The sequence below is a fragment of the Fukomys damarensis genome, unplaced genomic scaffold (assembly GCF_012274545.1).
Source record: "Fukomys damarensis isolate Sample0158 unplaced genomic scaffold, DMR_v1.0_HiC HiC_scaffold_21, whole genome shotgun sequence".
Classification (NCBI taxonomy): domain Eukaryota; kingdom Metazoa; phylum Chordata; class Mammalia; order Rodentia; family Bathyergidae; genus Fukomys; species Fukomys damarensis.
In genome coordinates, this window is record NW_022900933.1 from 59,880 (window position 1) to 79,541 (window position 19,662).

Below are 19,662 nucleotides of genomic sequence, written 5' to 3' on the forward strand. Positions count from 1 at the left end.
GGTCACGGCCGAGTCCGCGCCGTGACGTCAGGAGTCCCGGCGCGGCCGTGACGTCACGGCAGCCGCAGCTTGTACGCGGGGCGATCGGTGTCTGCTGTTCGCGGCTGTCCTGTAGCGGTTGTCAGGCGCTAGCTCGGCTTCAGGCCACCGTTGGTACCATGGTGGGAAGACGCTCGATTGAGGAAGGTTAAGTCAGGTGAGATGTCCGGGTGCTCGGGGACTGGTAAGTGCCTTACAGATGCTAAACTGGTTTGATGGTTTGTGACTGGAATTGTTGAAAAGACAAAGCCACTCGAGTGTTAATTTATTTTGCCAACTTTTGGGGCCCGTTATAGGCTTGTTAGCATTTTTTGTTAGGGAATTACCAGGACGGAGATCGGATCTTAAATGAACTTTTCAGATCATAAAAAAGAATGAGCTTGAATTACTCCAGCTCTTTTTAAATGATACTCCCCCACCTTGGTGCCATGGATAATTGAAGGTTTTCAATGGTTATAGCTCAGCACCAACCTTCTTGCCTGCTTACTCTCTCTTGCTAACGATATAACAACATATCCCAGGACTGCATGTCCGGACAAGTAACTAAAGTTTTGTCAGTAGTGATTTTGAATGTGGAGTTACAAAATTTGCTTTAAACTAGTGGCTTTTCTATATTGTTTTTCTTGCAAACGTTCCAAAAGAGGTAAAATGAACAGAATCTAGTCACTTGCCATGTTGACCTCAGATATTGCAGCATATTTTAGTATATGTGCTGCCGAAGTGAACACGGTATTCCAGCATATTAATACTTTCATCATACTCTTTTTAGAATCATGTAGAAAGATTCTAGTTCAGAAGGTAGCTGGCTTAAAACTGAAGCGTGATTATAGTTAGTGTCGGCAGGAAGAAGCTTGGGTCGGAGTCCTCAACTCTTCCTCACGTAACCATGCCTTGGAATACATTTTTTTGGTCTTTTTTCCCCCAACACTTCCTGCTCTTAAAAAGCTTTTAATGAAAGATTATGAGATGGAAGTTATACTATGCCATCAATACAGGAGGTAAAAACCGACATTACCCCATTGAATACTGTTGGATTTGAGGACAATGTGCCTGGGACTTAACCCAGGGCCTTGCACGTGCTATCTCTGAGTTGTGTTCCAAGCCTCTTAGTACTGGATTTTATTGGAAGTTCTCAAGATAAGACTTTCCCATAGATCTTAAAAATTCCACAGTATTGTGTGTATTACTGAAAGCTGGTTGGTCTAGATTTTGGTTTTTTTCCCTTTTAAGAAATTAGGAGTTGTATGCTGACAATATTGAGTGAAATCTCTAAAGATGAAATTTGAGCCTTTGAAGTCAGCTGTGGTGGTGAATGCCTGTAGTCTCAGCACTTGGTGGGCCGAGGCAAGAGGATGCAGTGAGTTTGAGGCCATTCTGAGCTACGTAGTGAACTCAAGGCCAGCCCAAACCACACAGTGAGACTCTGTCTCAAACCACGCCCCTCCCCCCTTTGGAGCATAAAAGACTAATAAGTACTTAACATGAAGCTGCATCACAAGTGAGTATTAACCTTCCGTTTAAGATGAAATGATGGTGACAGGTGTTACTTAATGAAGTTGAAGGAGAATCACAAAAAAGGACACCTGCTCATCTTTACCGGGTGGTAGGTAGCCTTCTGTGGCAAGCAAGCTGTGTGGCTCTGTTTATTTTTTATTGTTTTGGCTCTATGTACTAGTATAAATGGGAAGGAATAGAAGTCAACCAAAATGTGAGTTGAAAATCTGTAGTTAGTGATCATTTATTTTTCCTTAGTAGATGGAGAATAAATTTGTTAGTCTATTCTGAAGGGACTGAGAAACAGTGACAAGTATAAAAATGTCCTGCTTATATGTATCATTGTATAATGAGCCTTAACTTTTACAAAGCATTTTATAGTCAGTTTCTACTTTTGTCAGGATGTTTCTCACCCACACTTTACAGTTTTGGGTCTAGGAGGCAGCTTTTATTTCTTCCCCTTTTTTTTTTTTTTTCCTTATCAAGGATCGAACTTGGGACCTAGCGCTTACAGGGCAGGCAGCAGCACCATTGGGCTAAAGCCCCGGCCCCAACTTTTATTTCTTATATAGCTTTATGAACATTATTTCAGATTGGGTTATTGTTTTAAGAAGTGTCATTTATTCACTTACTGTGTTTAAGAGACTAAATCAGCCAGTCATTAGTAATGCGGCATCTTTTTGATGAATAAAAACAAATGTTATGAAGAATGAGAATGCTGTATGTCAGAAATTCTTTAAGAATCATATGTTTATTAGGTCAGCTTTATTAACACATTTAGAATACAACTTCTTTTAAACATTTTCTACTTTATTTTCTAGCATGTATTCAACCAGTTCAATTTGTACAGGTGTGATATTCTGATTTAATCTTGTTTTAGTATTTGTTGATGGATGAGAGAACATACTTGAGACATCACATACCTTCCAGAATTTGCCACTATTTAGAACCAGACACTTAGGGGAAGCTCCTGTGGTATAATGAATGCCTGCCATGTGAGGTCATGTGTGAGAAAGGCAAAAATCAGCAACTGTATAATCTGCTGTCCTCTGGAAGCAACAACAGCAGAAGAGAGCAGATTTGTTTCAAATGCATTTAAGTCATTTGGAAATTGAATTCCTGTCAATTCTTTTTTTTTTTTTTTTTCCTTTCAAGACAAGGTCTCACTATGTAGTTCAGGCTGTCCTTGAACTCAAACTGTGTGTAATACAGGGTGGCCTAGAACTTTCAGTGATCCTTCTGCCTCAGCCTCCTGAGTGCTGGAATTACAGATCTGTGCCACTACACCTGCCCCTGAATTTCTCTTAGTTCTTCCTGATTTGTTTTCTCTCATAATTTATGCATATGGTATTTTTAAAAATAAATTTTATTTCATTGTATCCCATTTCCCCCCCTCAAGCCCTCTCTCTTCCTTATGTACAAAAGCTTTGATGCTTATGGTAGTCTGTTTGTTTGTTTGTTTGTTTGGGGTTTTTTGTGTGTGTGGTATGGGGGATCGAACCCAGGACCTGGTACTTGTGATGCATGCACAGCACCACTAAGTTAAATCCCCAGCCCTGCTTATGGTATCTTGAATGTAGTGAATGTGTTATATTATTCTAGAGAGCATTGATAATTAAAATATAGGTACGTATTTCTCAGTGTTAAAAGAATTTATCAGCCCTTCACTTCTTCTTTCTTCTAGTTAGTGCCCCACAGAAAAAAACAGGTATTCTTAAATACAGTATTCAACTTCAGAAACCTAGCTTGTACGTTTCCTACCCATAGCAATACGTAGGTGTAAATGTAAAACCAAACACTACATAAGCACGGTTACAGCATTAGTATTATGCACAGTTTCCTTCATTCCAGAAAACAGTTTTTGAGTATCATTGTGCCAGATACAGTGACTCAGATGAAACGTCTGCTGTAAGAAACCTTGACCTTTGTTTTAACATTCCCTTATCAGAGAGAGTCTTGGGTCTGACAGCATAGGGTTGGAACAAGAGGAGAACCATCTATTCCAGTGACGGTGACCCTTTTAGGGAGAGTGTCCAGATTGTAACCCAGGGCTGGAGATTTAGCTCAGTGGTTCTGCCACCTGCCTTGCAAGTGCAAGATCCCAAGTTCAATCCCTGGTACCAAAAAACAAACAAACAAAAAAATTGCAACCCAAAACCCACTTATTTATTGCAAAGTACTAATGCTGTAATTAAACTTGAGTACTGAGGTTTTAGGAGAAAAAAAAACATATTAACAGCTTTTGATTTGCTACCACTGATCTGTGGTATGCCACATATTTCATGTAAAGGACAGTTTAAAAGGACTTCAGGAACTCAGGAAGAATGGAGAGTAGATTATTGTGGACCCACACACAAAGGGCACTGCACAAGATTTAGATTGTCTTGGAATAAATGGAACTTTGTGAGCTAGCACTTGCTTTGAGGCAAGAATAAATGCTTAAGGCTAGGACATGGCTGTGTAAGCCATCCAAAATTAGAAGTAGAAGAGTGACAAGTATCTGTTCTCTTTTTGCTCTCTGGCATGTATGTACCTTCTCTTTCTTTGAAGTGAATCGGTGTATGATCCTGGGAAATATGTGAGCCTCTCACAGCCTTCATTTCTAGTCTTTGCTTTCTCAACATTTTACAGTGAAAAATTTTAATCATTGCAAAAAATATTTGTACATTGAACACCTAAATATCCACTAACTAAATTCTGCGATTCATGGTTGTGCATATTTGCTTTATTATCTATCCCTTTGTCCATTCATCAGTCTTATGTTTTTGTGTTTCAAAGTAAATACACTTTATACCTACACATTTGAGCATTCTTAACATTAACTATTAACTATTTGGTTTTTAGGCAAAATTTATGCATAATAAATTGCACAAATCTTATATATACCATTCTTTTAGTTTGGATAAGTTCATACATCTGTGTAACCTATACTTCTATCAAGATAACAGGACATTACCATCATCACAGAAAGTTTATGTACCTTCTAAGTCAGTTTAGCTTTTTAATCTCCTACAATCCTACATCCCCTGGTTTCTTCTGAAATTATCTGATCACAAGACCTACTTTGTTAGCAGCACTTTTGGTGGGATTATGTTAAGTGTCAAGAATAAAAAGAAATGAAGACCATTAAAAAGTAGGGCCTTTGTGAGGTGATGGGAATAGTGCTCTTATAAAAGAGGTTTGAGAACCCTTTGATTTCAGTGACACTGAATCTGCTGCCACCTAGATTTTGGACTTCTGCCCCCTAGCGCTGTGAGCGATAAATGTCTTTGGTAATTTATAAATTACCAAGTATATTTTGTTTTAACAGCCCAAACTGGTGAAGGCAGAAAATTATGTACCTAGAGGAGGCCTGTTTTCTAGGAGATGACCTGAATTGTAGGGAACAGAATATTGGTAGAAATACTGACCATAAAGGCCATTCTGACAGCTCAGATGGAAATGAAGAATATGTTGTTGGAAACTAGAAGAAAAGCAATACTTGTGACGTGACAGAAAACTTGGCTGAATTGTACTTGTGACCTTGTGCTTTGTGAAAGGGTAGATTTATGATGAGAGAATATGATAGTTTGCAGAAGAAATACCTAAGCAAAGCACTGAGCACACACATGGCTTTTCTTGATTGCTTATTGTAAAATGAGAGATGAGAAACTATAAGGTAATTTTAAAAAAGAAAGGTTTGGAAAATTCTCAGCTTGCCCATGTTGTAAACAGTGTCTGTGCTCAGGAGAGAGTGCCCCAGGGAGTGGCCAGGTGAACTTTGGATAAGGAGATTAGTATGGGTTGGTGGAAACCCAGTGCTGTTCATTAAGACAGTAAACTGTAAAGGCTTGTCAGATCTTCAGACTGCGCTGTCCATGACAGAGGCTGCATACCTGAGCCTTGGAGACAATGGTTTCAAGGTTTTGCTTCCCACTTTACAAAGTAGCACTCTTTGGCTACCCCAGCTATGCTTTCTGTGGACCCTTGCATGGGGCAGGACATTGTAGCCACCCCTCTGGAATCACTGATTGTGAAGTCTGGCATTGTCTGCTCCAGGACAGAGTGTGTCAAGGGTGGCTCTGGTCACTACATCTACTTAGATTTTAGGGGATGCCCTGGAGAGTTTTGGAGCTCATTCAAACTGCCACAGTAGGGTGCCACCACAAAGAGCCCCTTCTAGGGCAATGGCTAGTGGAACCATTATGGTGGGGATGCCCTCTAGTCCCAAGAAGAGCCAGCAGCTAGCAACTCCAGTTTGAGAAAGCTGTTGCGTGGGCTGTGCTCACCAAAGCCAAAGGAGTGGGACTGACTAGAGCCTTAAGGGGCGTGGACTCTAGCACAATATATCAAGAAGGCAGGGCAACAGTCAGAGAAAACTATGCTGGGGCGTTAAGACTTAATGTTTGTCCTGTGGGTTTTGATTTGGTGAGACATGTTACCTCTTCTGTTTCTCCCTTTTGAAATTATCTGACCCTCCATTGTACGTATTTAATAGTACGTGTGTGTGGTGCATAACTACTTTCATTGTGAGTATCTGATTCTTGATATAGGGAAGCATGTCTCAGGCTCAAGACTGGAGGGGAATTTGAATCAAGGTACCCCTTTAATTCTCTCATTCCTAATTTCGATGAGATGGGACATTAGACTTTTGATTTTTTCCTGGAATAAGTAAGATATTCGGGGCCATTAGGAAGTATGGGTGTATCTAATGTGTGAGAAGGACATCAGTTTTGGACAGTCAGAGGCAGCATGCTGGGATGTGAATGTTTGTGTCTCCCAAGTTTTTTTTTAATTATTTGGGGAGAGGGGTTTTGGCTTTATGTTTAATAATCTCTTTTAAAGCTGGGGGTGGTTGTGCGTGCCTGTAATACCAGCATGTAGGAGGCTGAGGCAGGAGGATTACTGTGAATTTGAGGCCAGTCTGGGATCCACAGTGAGTTCAGAGCAAGCCTGGACTAGATGGCAAAACCCTGTCTCCAAAAAAACCATTTTAAAAAAATCTCTTTTAAAACTTTGTAAGATAGTCTAACTCTCCTGTCCTTTAGGACCCCTGTAATAATAATAGTCCTAACATTCAATTAGGCATTTTCTTCATCTTTGTCTTCCCCTTTATATTTCTCCAAATATAATTAACCATTATAAGAAATCTGTTCTGTAAAACCTTCCAGGACTCTTCAGTCTCTACATAGTCTTTCCATTTTACCCAGAGTCCTATTGTACATATATACAGCACTTAGAATTTAGCACTTCCTTGTATATACAGTTAATGATTGTTCTGTTTCATTTTTATTCGCTTTATCTACCCTATTAAATTCTGAGCTTCATATCATATGTCCCTAGGTTGTGGGCACATAATTGAAAATTTAGGTTTTCTTTCTTCAATAAGAATGTAGCTAGTTATTCACACCTGTAGCCTTTTATTTTTTTGAAAGCTATTTTTGTTTGCTCCTCTTCAGGTTAAGTTAGAGACCTCTTTTTTAGCAGATTCAGTTGGAGTTTGTTAAACTGTTAATTTGCTTTTTAAAAATTAAAAATAATTTTGTTTATAGAATTGTTTATTTGAAGCTCTGATACTATTCTAGGAATTACAGAAGGAAATTTTTGATTAGCTGGAATTTCCGCAGATGAAATTTGACTTTGATAAAGATGTCTCAAAGAATACATTCTTTCTGTTGTCCCAGAACCAGAAGAGGCAGACTTGTTTCCAAAGTAGGACAAGTGCTCTTATTTCAGGGCTGTTCTCTGCAGATTCTGGGGACCTTCAGATTCTGTAGTTGACCCTGGGGAATAGGTTTCTGTGGTTCATGCTGTTATGTTTCCCAGATGATGAGTCCTACCATTATCACAATACCTCAGTTCTTTTACACAGAGCAGTGTCAAAATGTGTCCTGAAGATAAGTCCAAAGAGGACCTGAGAGGCTTAAGCCTTATGGAATTGTTACTTTTATTTTGTGGAAGAAAATTTAGTATGCTTTATATGTCAGATGTTAAGTATATTATTTAACTTGCCTGTTTTTTTCTTAGCACAGTTTTATAGATCTTATGTTCTTTGGCAAATAGCAGTCTTTAAGAATTTACTCTTGTCTTTTATTACCGTTTAATACCTTATTCTCCCCTTTTTTGTTACTATGTTTTTGTTGTTGGTGGTGGTGTTTTGTTTTTTATGAAATGGTCTGGCTATGTAGTTCAGGTTGACCGTGAACTCATGTAGTACAGGGAAGCCTCAAACTTGTGGGCATCCTCCTGCGTCAGCCTCCTGAGGGCTGTTTTAGGTGTGCACTACCACACCTGGCTTTTAAATATTGTTAATAAATTGATTATTACAGCCCAAATAAACATTAACTTTACTAACATTTACATTTTTGTTTTATTAGCTGATAAGGACTTATAACTTTTCCTCAAAATGGAACTTTATATCCTAGTTGAACGTATTTTTTAAGACTATGGTATAAATTATTTCTCACTTAAAAGTTACAGTATATGTTGCTTCTCAGCCTTTTGGCTATATCAATTGTAAAAGTTACAGTATAAAACATTTACAGCTATGTTTTTAACACTTTGGTCTTGAAATTTTTTAAAATTTCAACCATTTTATTTTTTCACTTTGGAATCTAAAATAGATTATTTTTTTAAATTTTTGTTTGATTTCTGTGCTATGAATGATCTCACCTAAAATACTGTTGTAGATGTTATCAAATCATATTGGTTCTTACTGTAGTTGATTTTATTTTGTGAATCTTTACCTTGCCTATATTGTTTCAATTTTAATTGTCCTATCTTATTTAGTTTTTGAGACTGGATCTCACTGTAATTTAGCTTGAACTCACTACGTAGCTCATGCTGGCTTTGAACTCTTGGCCATCCTCCTGCTTAAGCCTCTCAGGTGCTTGGGTTACAGGTATGTGCCACCAGCCCCAATTGATTGTGCTATTTGAAAACAGAGAAGAGTTGCAAAGCTTGAGAATTGTTTTCTTATGAATCACAAATGGGATCTTTCTCTCTTTTCCTTTTAAGGTACATAAAAAGGGGTGCATGTCTCTTTAAAAAACATGATTACTTTTGAGATTCTGCTTCCCATCTTAATGTGGGACTACTTCTAAAATATTAGTTTTGTTTTGGTAAAGGTCTTCTTGTGTCTAAGCACTCCTTTGATTGAGTGCTTGTTGAACTGAGCACATACTGATTTCCTGTATTTAATGACTGATTTAAATTCATGCTACTTTTGAAGGGGAGTGAGCTGAGTATTGAACCTAGGGCCTTCATACCAAGCTACATCATTAGTGGGTTTTATATTTTTATTTTGAAACAAGCTCTCCCTAAATTTTTAAATTGCCCAGGCTGAGCTCAGATTTGCAGTCCTGTTTCAGCCTCCTAGCATCATCATGTTCACCTGTATATATGTACCATCTCTTGACTGTAGTTACAAAATTTAGTGGGAGTTCTGGTTAAAAGTCTTAAAATTCTGGGCTCTTCAGTAAATCCTTTATACTGCTTATGTAGTATTCTCAGGTAGATATAGATATATGTAAATTTCATATACTAGTTCATTTTCCCTTCCACATTGATGACAGCAGAAATTAGAAGAAAATATCAACCTTTTTCCCTTCCTAATTTAAAAAAAAAAAAGTAATCTCAAACTTTCTACTTGTAAAGCTTATTTGTCTTGCTGGATTTTTTTAATAAGAGATTACCACTTAGGAAGCAGTTTAATGTTCTTGGCAAATACAACTTAATTTTTTTCCTCTTTAGAAAAAAAAATCATGTCAGGCCTTGAGTAGTGAACCTCGTTGTAATTATTTGCTTTTAGAAATTTGCCATTTGTATTATATGGCTGTAGACCACACCCCAACCTCCCACAGGTTCTCCTATGTTGCCCAGGCTTATCTTCAACTCCTGGGTTCAAGTGACCCTCTTGCCTTAGCCTCCTTAAAAGCTAGCACTATAGGCATATCACTATACCTGGTTTATGAGGTTGATGTCCAGTTAAAAATTTTGCCTTGTGTTTGTTTCCAAACTTTTACTGTTCAATTTAGTCAGCAAATGTTAAGTATGTGCTTGCTTTGAGCCTAATACCATTGAATGAATGTCCTTTTAGTCTGTTACTGAAATTCTGTTTAATAGAATAGTAGTTTTGCGAAGTATAGGTTTTGCCTTCAAGAGCATTTGATTTGAAAGGGTTAATGATAATTGTGTGTCTACATGTATTCCAGAGTCTCCAAACAAAAGTTTCCACACTGCTAAGAATTTCTAAAGGGTTAATGATTTTGTGACCCTCTAATCTTGTCAGAAACAAATTTGATGGGGTTTTATTGTGTGTTAAGCAGCCATATTGAGGGGATGCTGGGCCCCCCAGGTCCTGTGCACAGTGCCACTGAGCTATAACCTCAGCCCAACAATTTAATGTTTATGCTGTTATGAACCAAAAGCAGTTAAGTGTACATATGCATCACTAAAGAGCTTAATAGTAATTGGGTGGATCAGTAGAGGACTGAAAATCTCTTCCTTATGATCAAGGTGGTCATCTTCTGGCATTGGTTCACCAAACAGAACTTGTTGGAGATGTAGCCAGTGATAAAGCTTGTTCTGAGCTTTGTGAAACCTGGGTTTGATCCTTAGTCCCACAAAAACAATAGAAAAGAAAATTCCAAAATTGTATGGATAGCTGTAAAGGAACTTTTAAAATTTTATGCAGTGTAATTATAATCATTATAAGGAGTAAATATTGAATAGGGAATATAAAATTATATGCATCTATCATAGATATTATGCAAAAATAGGCCAAGGAGTTATGATCATGTTAAGAATAGTTAAATTTTGCATAACTTTTAGGTTATTTATGCCATGAAAACGGTAACAGGGTTTATAAATGCATATTTTAAAGTAGTTTTGAAAAAAAACAACCTCAGGTCGGTTTGATACATTTCTCGGATTTCGAGTTTCTAATCTGATTAACAGACTTGGGAGTATAGCTTTTTGTAATTCTTTAGAATCTGTACTCTATGTGTTTCACTCAGGAGAAAAGTCTTGTTGGGTTTTTTTATTTAATTGCTTTTATTTGTTCTACACCAGGAGCAGGCAATGAGAAATCGAAAGATATATAGTATATACTTAAAGAATCAAAATGAACCCAATGTTTTGTTTTGTTTTAGTTAAAATTATATTTTTCCCTTTTCCCTCAAAAGAATTGTTCTTAGTACTCCTTCCCTTTTCCCCCTTTCCAACAATTTAAAATTCTTTTGTCATTTTGGGAGTATCTGGTGGTTCTTAGGGAAATTAGTTCTGTGTGGATGATCTTGAAACTATAATGTAAATAATGTTTATTTTTTGGAGTAGGGTATGTGTTCAAAAGAAAAGGTAGTAAGGCAGTAGTTAATCAGATTAGAAACTCAAAGGTAGTAGGGTAGTAGGGTGCATGCCCATAATCCCAGGATTCTGCGAGGGCTGGGGCAGGAGGGTTGCAAGTTTGAGCCCAGCCTGGGCAGTTTTGCAATTTAGTGAGATCCTGTATCAGAATTTTAAAAAACAAATTTTTTTTAAAAGCTGGGATGTGTAGCTCTGTGTGACAGTCCTGGGTTCAGTCCCCAGAACTTTAAAAACCAACTGAAGGGCTAGGGGTTTAGCTCAGTGGCATCATGCTTTCCTTGCAAGGACAGGGTCCTGAGTTTGATCCCCTGTACCACACAAAAAAAAGGTGTAAATGATGCAGTTTTCTTCTGTCAGACACATTTCCCATCTAGAAGCAACCGCTGTTATAGTATCTAACCTATTTCTCCAATATATATTCTGTTTCTTTTTTTTTTTTTTTAACTGTTTACTGTATAGCAAACTTACAGGAACAGCACGGAAAGAGACAACATTAATAACATGTACTAGCATGTAAGACAACTCAGGAAAGTATAGTGACAGATGGAATCTACTCTATGATAAAAATTCTGCAAACCCCAATTGCCATCAATAAGAAATTTATGTGTTTTTTAAAAATCCAGATGCTGGCATTGTCCAGAAAATTTTAACAGGTTTATTTATAATTGTTATAAAGTTGCATTGCTGAAACTTGTTCACTGAAACATTTTGACTTGCATTAATGCTTTACATCCCAGCATTAATATTAGAAATTCACACACAAATGAAAATGGAAAAACTGCCAATACCTGATTTCTGTCCCCTATTTTCCACAAATTCACACACAAATGAAAATGGAAAAACTGCCAATACCTGATTTCTGTCCCCTATTTTCCACTCACAAGTATATATTTAGGTACCTTTTGACCTCATAGGAAAAAAAATCTAACATTCAGAACTGCCAATAACAGGAAGAAGATAAAAAAAATTTGAGAATGCAATGTTTCCCACCATAGGGGACTCTTAAGCACACTCGCCATGTATGCAGCGTTATAGTTGGATATGTTTTGGCATAATTGTTACACGTTTGGCATGGGTCACACACAGATTGGTGTCTTCAGATAGGCCTCACTTGCCTCTTGCAAAGCACCAGTAGCTGCACTCTGGAAGCGCAGATCTGTTTTGAAGTCCTGAGCAATTTCTCTCACCGGGCGCTGGAAAGGGAGTTTGCTAATCAGAAGTTCAGTGGACTTCTGATAACGTCTAATTTCTGTGGAGTGCCGCAGTCCCAGGTCTGTAACGATAGGTTTCTTCACCCCTCCAGTAGAGGGTGCACTCTTACAAGCGGCTTTTGTAGCCCGTTGTTTCCTGGGCGCTTTACCACCAGTGGATTTGCAGGCAGTCTGCTTTGTAGGAGACACGATACAGGGACCGCCTGACCCCTTTCTCCTGCTGGAGCTCTGAGAGTGAGAGGTTGTGCAGCTGCACGGCGGGGATTGGGCAGGCCGCTCTCACTATGGAAAGCGCCCGACTGGAAGCCCAAGAGGAGAGGCCAGCGGCATGGGGCGGGTGGCTAAGCCGGGCCCTCTCATTTTATGTTTCTGTCAACATGTTTTATTTCCATTTCTCTTGTCAACTCCCTTGTTAGGGTCTGCAGAGCTCCTTCTCATGAGCATCCAGCCATCCAGTCCCTGCTGAGAGGCTGCTCGCTGGACTGGCAGCAGTCTGGGATCGTGGAATGGATAGCTCAGTGTGGCCTGCTGATTCTATCCTTCAGCAGAATTTTGGGAAACAATTTTTTTTTTTGGTACCGGTGATCCAACTCGGGTTCTTGTGCTTGCGGAGGCATGTGACAGAACCGCTGAGCTATATCCCCTGCCCAGGAAAGAAAATTATTAGACTCTCAATAGCAGTGCTTTGTCCCTTCTGTATGGGAAAGGGAGTTGGACATTAATATAATACTAATACAATGTCATTGCTGGTGCATGTGTATGTGTGTGAGATGCTTGAGGACGGACACGGGGTTTTGTGCCTGCCACCTAAGCACTGTAACACTGAACTATTCCCTCAACACCATTGTTAGTATTCTTGAAATTGTCATTTCTTTAAGAAAATAACCTGCTGTGGTGGCATGTGCCTATAATGCCAGCACTGTGTGAGCCTCAGGGAGAAGGATCGTAAGTTCAAGCCCCAGTGTGAAGACTCTGGGTTCAATCCCCCAGTACCTGGGTGAAGAGGGGGCAAAAAATGTTTCATGTCACATTGTTTTCTGTCGTTAGTACTGAAAATGGTACATAGCATGTGGTGAATTTTTGTTTTGTTTTGGTTTGGTTTGGTTTTTTGAGACAGGGTCTTACTATGTAGTTGAAACTGACCTGGAACTCACTATGTTGCCCAGGCTGGTCTTGAACTCAGCTATCCTCCTGCCTCAGCCTCCCAAGTGCTAGGATAACAGGTGCACGCCCCCACTCTATGATATTGTTTTTCTACTTGCTTTGCTAGCACAGAGTTTTTGTTTTGTTTTCTCATTGAGTTTATTGATACTTTTTAGATATACAGTACAGTTACATTCATCATTGGGATCTTGTACCTTTACATGACAGGTCTTGGTTCTCATTTTTTTCCCTTTATCCCTGCCCTCCCTTCACCCCCTCCTCCCTTCCCTATTTGCAAATACTTTGTTTCCATTTTTTCATTTGCTAGCACAGAGTTTTAGTTGCATACATTTTTCTACAAATACCCCGTATCTTTTTCATAGAGTAGCACTCTATTGCATGTAAATGCCACATTTTATTTATCCATTCATCTGTTGATGGGCACTTGTTGATGGCAGCTCCCAAGATTTAGCAATTGGGAATTGTGCTGCTATAAATGGGTATGCATGTGTCCCTGTGATAACTCTTTTGGGAAGATACTTCAAATAGAATTTCTAGTTTTAACTTTTTGAGGAATTTCCATGCTGATTTCTGTTAACTCATTTACATTGTAACTAACACAGAAGGGTCCCTGTTTGTTCCTCACAGATTGCAATGGCAGTTTAGTTTAGGGGACAGGAATTAATGAGAAAGGAAAATCTCTAGGTTTGAATTTGTTCCACAGTGTACAATGGAATATCTCTTGCCTTACCGAAAGCAGCTTTCCAGAGTGAGATTAACAGCGGCTACCTTTATGTATATTATCTCTTTTAATCATTGTAACAACTCATTATTGTCCTTTTTCTTGTGGAAAACTTAGTCTTACAGGTTAATCACCTTTATTGAGTGTTGGAGCTTCAATTCAAACTCATGCAGTGTGGCTTGTAGAGGAACTTCATATGCAGTGCATTCTTGGGGAAGAGCACCTTGAAGTGAAGGACAAATTAGGATTACCTTAGTGGATATGTCTGTTGTAAGTCACTGTGGCAAAATACCAGACATAGATGATTTAAGGGAGGAAAGGTTTATTTTAACTCCTGGTTTCTGTCCATTGTCAGCTGGATCCAAAGAAGAAATGTCCTGATGGAAGGGCTTGATGAAGGAAAGTTGCTTACATTATGGCACCCAGGAAGCAGAGAGCACCAGAAGAGCCAAAGAAAAGATAGCAGCTTTTAAAGGCATGCCTACATTGACCTACTTTCTATCACCGTGCCTCACCTCCTAATAGCCTGTTAACCTGTGAGATCACCACTGGGTTAATTCGTTGATGACATTAGCACCTCCACAGTCCTCTCACCTTCCAAAAGCCCTACCTTTGAACACGTGGGCCTTTAGCAGACATTTTTTTTTAAGGGGGAGGGCCAAATTATTATTACTTTAAAATTTGATTACAACTGATTCTGTTGGCATTAAAATTAGAGGCATTTTTTAATTTGAATAATGGCCATATACCAAAACCCACAAATTGTTTGGTAAAAATGAGAATAAGAATTTTCCAATAATTACAGATTAGAAGGCAGAAATCAGTTTAGAGAAACACAGCAAACCCCATGTTTAAAATAATTGTGCCACAGATTTAAACATCAGTAGTGCGTTAGTAAACTATTCATATTTAGATCTTCACTGAGATTTAACAGTTGTTTCTTGAAAAAAATGTAGTACCTTCTGCAAATAAATCAGTCTTCCATGTGTCTTAGCACAGTTAAAATTTGTCCACTATACAAAACACCTACCATACTTTTATAACAAAATTATAATGTACCTCAAATATGAACAATATACACATAATACATGTTATACAGTATTTACAAAATATAAAATATAATACAAGCTGTTTGTATTCTAAGCTCATCTTTTGCACTTGAATGGTACAACAAGGCAAATTTCTATTTCTGTACCAATTTTCTTTTAAAGAGTCCAGGAATTTGGGAAAAACTGTTTTACATACATGCTGAAATCTAAGTTTAAACTTTTAGGAGTGTTTTTAAATGTACTGCCATTAGCTCTCTATTTTGGTCAGAATTTTCAGTACTGCTTTTCATCCAGTGACTAGGAGGCTTTGGAAGAACACTATGAGAAGGCGAATTGCTGGACTTTTGCCCCCGCATAATTTTCCTTTTGGCTCACTTCAGTTAGAAATGCTGATTTCTTCAAATGTATATTTTTAATGTATTCAGTATTTTTAAAAGGCTTTTGACTTTTATCCAGCAAAACAATCCTAATAAAAGTTGTTCTCATTCCTTTTTGCAGAGGTGATCTTGGTTATTGGCAAGTGATATTTGCTTTTCCGTCTATCTTTGGTTGTTCACACAAGTGTATACCATGAACAAACTGGCCATGGGGAAGGGCAATTTTCTCCTGTTTTCCCATCTTTGATTTTAAAATAGTTCATAGAAGTTTCAGTCCATAATCAGCTGGCTCCAAGACAGGGATGACAAACAGGTATGGCAGAGCAGAAACAACATGGCACAAGCAAGAGCTTTAGCAGACATTTTTGATCCAAACCATAGTACTGTATTCTGCCCCAGCCCTTGAAGTAGATGAATGGATTAATGCATTATTAAAGTTAGTGGCGGCATGATCTGTTCACTTCTCTCTCCATTTTTTTTTTTTTTTTTTTTTTTTTTTTTTTTTTTAGAGACAGGGTCTCTCTATGTAGTTCAGGTTGGCCTTCAACTCACTGTGGATCCCAGGCTGGCCTAGAACTTGTGGCCATCCTCCTGCCTCCGCCTCCTGAATGCTGGGGTTGCAGGTGTGCACCACACCTGGCTCATTCACTTCTCTTAAGGGCACCAGACCCTCATTATGCATGTCCTTTCGGTTCTTATCTAAACCATAACAGAACACTAATGTCACAAAAGACATCTTTATCTATTGTCTGTTCTAGCTTCCTGTGATTTAATAGGCTGATCAGATGAAGTCACTGTGATTGAAGAACTGGTGTAGTTAGAGTTAACCAATACTAATTAAAGTAAGTATATTTAATATATCTTATGTACAATTCACAGTGTTAGGGATTAAACTGAAGCCCTCACACATGCTAGGCAAGTGCTCTGCTGCTTAGCTACATCCCCAGCCCAAATAAGTGTGTTTTAGGGAAGCTTAAGCTGGTTCCTAAGTAGGTCTTCTATTACCATGCTTTGGCTTAAATTAATTAAAAAGTAATTTAGCTGCCTCTGGGACAGAATTCTGTTTTTTCTTCATTTTCTCCAAATATTAGATTCACAAGAAGGCAAGAGTTAAAAATGTATATATCTGTTTTGGAAGTTTAGTGGAGGAGAGGGGTAGTAAATAGGTTTTGCTGTTCTGAATTTTTAGGAGAAAAATGTCACTGTAATTTAAATAAAATATAATGGAAATGGTCTTCCTCTGTTTATCACAGAATGATTTTTAATTTAAAATTTGATTAGCATATTCTGATTTGAATTACTTATTGAATCCTAATTAGCAATTTGTCTTTTTTTATAATACATATTTATACCAATCACAAAAATATTTCTGTTCTGCCCTAATGAGTGGTCACAGCATACTTGGTTATTACCAGTATTATAAGTTAATTTTGAATTTTGAAACAGTGGTTTAAGAGCTTAAATTAGAATGTGCAGTTTCAGGAAATTATGTATAAAGATACATATTTATACACAGGCTTGTGAATGTTCTGCATAGGAGTTAGGAGACTGTTGTGTAAATTTTTTCCCCCAAAAGCAAGACGGGAGATGTTAACATTGAGTAGGCAGTTGTAGTCCAGGCTCTTGGGTATGATGAGCAATGAATTGAAAATTCTACTCCGGGTAGCAAGTGGCAAGCAGCTACATTTATTGAATCAAACGAAGTTGTATTTAGGGCAAGTTTGTGCCACCAGACTATGTGGTACAGACGGAAAAATGGTTCCAGGGTGACAAAAAAGGCAAATTACTGCTCACAGGTCACAGCACCAGAACCCTCCCCTCCAATAAATCAGGCTTTTGAATTTTTTTTTCTTTTCTTTTCTTTTTGTACCAGGGATTGAACTCGGGACCTTGCACTTTCAAGGCAGGATGCATCACCACTGAGCTAGATCCTCAGCCCAGGCTTTCAGAATTAAAAGATGTGCACCTCAGCCTAGGTGCCTTCCCCTTGCATCTCTAGATGTGATTGACAGTTTTTTGTTATCTTGGGAGCTCTCAACCCACATGTCTGTCCTAGAATTCACTCCGATCTTTAAGTGTATGTATGACACATACAACAAAATTGTGAACCCTTAGGAAGGAGTGGGGTGACTGAAGGTCGGGCCACAGAATCCAGCATGCTTGCCATCTCTCCTAGAGTATCAGAGATCTCCTAGGTTTTGTTATTTTTGTAACTATGAGAACAGTGGAAGGAGGAATGACCTTAACATGCTATTTAGAATTCAGTGAGTGGAAGAGAGACTCTCTCAGCTCCATTGTTTCTTAATTACTAGAGCTACTTTTCTGGAGATACACTAGGACCTTTTTCCGTCTTGAAATGAGCATCAATAAGAGCATGTTTCTTTTCTAGAATGAAAACCAATGAAATTGAAGATTTCTGCTAAGACACATTGTTTGTCAACTGGTATCCTTCCCTTTAGGCAGTTAGGGGCCTCGATCATTCTCAGTGAGTGGCACTAATTCCGCTCTTTTTTTTAATAATATGAACAGAACGTAAAATTTCAGCATTAACTATGATTTTGAAGGTCAATTATCTGGAATCTAGAAATGTTCAAAATGAAAAGGTTGGAGAGTAAGTAGTATAGCAGAGACCAGCCCAGACAATGAAGGGTTCAAGTCCTGTTTCTGCCACTTAATCAGTTGGTGCCCTAAGTTGCTTCAACAAATTATGATGCAGCCACTCAGTTCTCAGTTTTCAACATTCCTTCTTCCATTTTTCTTATCTGTAATATTTGGACAGTAATAATGCCCATCTGTTATGATTATTATAAGGATTTAGTTAGAAATACGTATTAAATGTCTAGCATACGGTAAGCTCTCACTAGGTGTTATTTTCTTTTTCTTTCTACTAGTAGCAGTTATGTGACTTAGATATGGTGGTGATAGCCCATAGCAGAGATTTTGTTAGTATTTGATAATTTTAGATTGTGTTTATGACTTTAAACCTCAGAGAACAGCTGATATTTTATGTGAAGTGTTAAGGTGTGTACATGTAAGCCCCTTCACCATAAAAAGGATTACACTAAAGATAATTTGATAAGAAAAGAAATCTTGGAGCATAGCCAGAAAATTGGAAATGAGGAAATACTATTTTCACACCCAGGAGCTCTGTGTATAATCAGAGTCATATGTGCTCAGGATGTTAGGAAAGCTTTGTCTCATATAAAGCACAGAGCCAGCCTTCTTGGTATTCAGAAATGTTGAAAGTGTCTTCGTAAACTGATGTTTATGACAAGATTGGCAGGAGGAAATCTTTTTTTGGCGGGGGATTGAGACAGGGTCTCACTATGTAATTGAGACTGATCTGGAATTCACTGTGTAGCCCAGGCTGGTCTGAACTCATAGCGATCCTCCTGCCTCAGCCTCCCGAGTGCTGGGATTACAGGTCCACACCGGCAGGAAAAAAATCTCTTCCCCAGACAAATTCTCTTTTTTTTTTTTTTTTTTTTTTTTTTTTTTTATTTTTTTTTTTTTTTTTTTTTTTTTTTTTTGCCTTGAGTATACCCTCTTAGTAGTGATCTTCCCTCTCCTCTGTTGTGAGTAAAATCTTATGTATGTATGGTTCGTTTCCCCTTTTCTCCCTGACTTTGACCATATTTGATTCAGAGTGTTTTAGTTTAGATATTTCTCTCTTGAATTCTCTTAGCTGCAAGTAGCTATTCAGATATGTCATGCTTTAAAATGCATATGTGCCTAGTCTTCACTTAACTTTCCTCTGGTTCCCTAGATTAGAGTGTGGCTACTTTATTTGTTTGTCTTGAACTACTTCACAGTGCTCTGTATGCATTTACTGATATTATTTTTGTGGTACTGGGGATTGAACCCAGGGTCTTGTGCCTGCTAGACAAGTGCCTTGCCACTGATCTATAACCCTAACCCTTTTTACTTTTCTATTTTGAGACAGAGTCTTCTTTAAATTGCCCAGGCTGGCCTTAACCTGTGATCCTCCTGCTTCAGCCTCCTGAATAGCTGAGTTTACAGACATACACATCCGCACCTAGCTATTTTGAGGAAGGAGAATTGGCGTATTGTAAATGAGTAATTTCGTGTATGAGGTACCTGACTGGGAATCATTTTTTTGTTAGTGGATTAATGTTATAGTCTTAATATGAGAGGTGTCATAACTAGTGCAATAACCAAGTATAAGTACAGTGCATTGGTAGTCTTACTTTTGAACATAGAGTCATAGAGGATTCCTAGGTAGGGATAAATGCCTTCATTTA

At 38.2% G+C, this 19,662-nt stretch overlaps 1 pseudogene; it reads right to left on the reverse strand.

Moving 5' to 3' along the window:
* Positions 1 to 11,732: 11,732 nt before the first annotated feature.
* LOC104854963 lies at positions 11,733 to 12,419 on the reverse strand (annotated as a pseudogene).
* Between the last annotated feature and the right edge of the window lie 7,243 nt (positions 12,420 to 19,662).